This window comes from Lactuca sativa, chromosome 5 (assembly GCF_002870075.4).
Source record: "Lactuca sativa cultivar Salinas chromosome 5, Lsat_Salinas_v11, whole genome shotgun sequence".
NCBI classification, from domain to species: Eukaryota; Viridiplantae; Streptophyta; class Magnoliopsida; order Asterales; family Asteraceae; genus Lactuca; species Lactuca sativa.
In genome coordinates this window covers 84434894-84438107 of record NC_056627.2, presented here as the reverse complement: position 1 = coordinate 84438107, position 3214 = coordinate 84434894, and positions in this window count along the sequence as shown.

Here is a 3214-nt window from a genome sequence, read left to right as displayed (position 1 = left end):
GATAATCTTTTATCAAGGCTTCTTAAACTTATACACTTTTGCCTTAGATAGCTCATATGTGTGTCTTAAACAATTAAGACTAATTGCCAAATCTCACAATTCGAATCATGGAAAGGGATACCGTAACCATAATCGAATTCGAGAATACAATTTCACAATCACTATCTTCTTAAAATCTTCCTTAGTGAAAGCATTTCCTCACAGTCATTTTAATGAAGGAGGAAATCTTATGACACTTCGATTTTAATGGTGTATGTGTTCTTATCCATGTGAATTTGTTAAAACCAAAGTTTATGATAAATTCAAACTCATATGGACCGAGCCTTCTCAATCTTGATTTCTTGCCTTTTGGTAACACGGCTGCCCACCATGTCTTCCAAGTAGTTAAGCAGCTCACCCTTTCCTATCAATGTACTTTCAATTGATCAAGGTCCTGGCCTTTTATGCATTCAAATGAGAACTCATAGGCTCACATGCATAATTAACTCAATTGGAACGGCACAGAAACAAGGTAATGTCAACACGATAGGTTGTAAACCTCTACTCGTGTGCTAGTGATGATCAATAAGGTTTATTCTTGATTTGTTCTTGAAACCTTTCAAGACAATTAAGACTCCCACTGACTCCTTGACATATAAGATTCTCTTGTCAATAAACATTTCTTGACATACAAATATTCAAGAATTAGTGTAGCCTTTATCAAGACAAAACATTTCATCAAATTGGTCCTAGTTGGTCTTTGTCCTATCCAAGACATCACAACTTTCCAATTTCAAATGTGCGAGAATAGGAAAGACTTTTTCCAAATTCTACATTTGATGAATGTTATAAACCTTCTTAAGACTTGTCACTCAATATTACAATCTTAACTCTAAGACTTGTTTTTGGAATGAAGTATGATTGACTTCTTGATTTAACCATTTCTTCAATTATTGATTCCTCTTCTTATACATACACTTGTACTAAGACTTATTTAGAGGATCAATTGAAATATGGTTCTTAATAATTAAGACATATCATAAATTATAAAAGGTACTCTCCCTTCTTCTTAGAGTAGAGAAACTTTTATCTTTCTGCCTACTTGATTCTTTTATTCGTTCTGCTATTGATTTAAATCTTTTTCAATCAATTCAGAATTACACTTAATCTTATAAGTATAATCATATTTACTAATTCTTTAGTAAATCATGACGAATATCTTTGTTACCCTTGTGGTGGACTTGATCAACACACAACTTTGTGTACTCGATCTCCTAGTCCTTCACTTGACACTTTGTCAATGAATTAGTCTAATTTCCAAATATGAAATTTCTCATTCATCATGTAACCAAGTTGCATGATTCCAAGTTTCTGTCCACTTGAAACTTGGACGATGAGAAACTTTCCCTATTTGGTAAATTCTTGAGATTTCCACTATTAACATAATTAAGAATCACATCCATTCGTTGTAGAAATATGCAAACATCAATTTTTCATAACAATTTCATTGCAAGGAAATAAATAAATAAATAAATGAGTTAAAACAAAATTTATTTTATTCATAAAAGCAGCGGAAAACATTTGTCCTTACAATGTAAAATCAACTGAAAACTATGTAGTCAAAAGGAAAATTTTCTAACAACTTTATCATAACTTTCTAAGCTCAAAATCTAATCTTTAAATCCATGCGATGGAGATCCATTTCTTCGTGATTAGACTCATCCTGCTTTTCCATCAAGCTTCCTCTCTTTTCATTGATCCTGCAAAGCGTTCAAATGTAATCTCATCACATTATGTATTAAGAATCAATGAATAGGAGCTTAATGGAGTTAGATAGTGGATTTTACCCGAAGCACAGCAATACTCTTTGACTCTCCCATCTTCTGGACTCTTCAGGCTCTTAGGGCAAGCTTGTATCCAACGCCCTTTCTCTTGGCAGCAAACGCAGGTCGGTTCTCCTAGAACGTCCTCGGAAGCATGGTTGGTTGACTTTCCCAACAAATATGCTCCATTGCTTTGCCAAATCATTTCTGATTCAGCAGCAATGAGCATGTAAGTTAGGTCAATGAGGTTTTCGTCATGATCCATCATATAATACTTTCTTTTGAACTCATTATATGATTCAGGAAGTGACTGCAGAACCCAGTTCACAGCCAACTTATCAGGGAATGACGCACCCAACATTATCAACCTATCGATGTGTGATTTCATTCTTAGAACGTGGGCACACACGGGTTTACCATCTTCATGTTTCATTTCCAATAGGGCTTTAGTGACATTGAACCTTTCAATTCTTCGATCTTGTGGGTTAGGGAGAATAATTGGAGGAGGTGGAGGAAGTTAAGTATGATTTCTTGTTCCTCGATCGAATCGTGGAATATCATCTTCATGTGGAATGCTTGTTCCACGGGCTTTGGGAAGACCATAGTTGTCGTACATTGACATCTACAAAATGGGAGAAAATTAAATTCAAGTTAGTTGATAAATTGAGTCCTTAATAAATCACTCAAATGAGATATTAAGGCTAGGACCCAACACAATATTCTATAACTCGGGAGAGGGATGCCGTAACCCAAATTACAGAACATTTGAAGGTAAGTGAATGACGGTTCACTAATTTCCACCAACGAAAAACGAAAAACTAATTAAGTTTTAAATGCTTTGAAAACTCCTAGATTATTTGAGATTCATTGAACTTTTCAATGGCATGTTTAAATCTCGATATGCCCCTCTAGTTTGTGACTGGGATGCCGTGGATCACAAAGCGGGTGTGAATAACCATGCAAACTTACATGGTGCCCTCACATGTTATAGTCACCTATTCGGTGTGCCGGTTAACCACACACGCTCCACCGAACTATGACAAACATTGAGTCACCCTTTGCTACCTTTGCTTAGAACCATTTAGTGAGCCGGTAAACCACACACGCTCCACTAACGTCTTAGCAAGGGCACAAAGTGTAATTTCATGGAATTGGATCAATTCACTTTTGCCTAAAGTAACTAAGATTGGGAATTTGTAAAACATTTAGTTACTTTTTTACTTCATTATACTTATAATGGAATGTTCTGTCCTATCCTACCCGTTCGGCTAACGACCCTCCACTAGTCAAGACTGCGGTGGGTAAGAGTGGATACCCATTCAATCGCCATTTTATAGGCAATTTCCTTAAACACCCCTTATAGACCAGCTTCGTGAATGAGACCTACTAACGGTAAGACTAACTTTTACTCA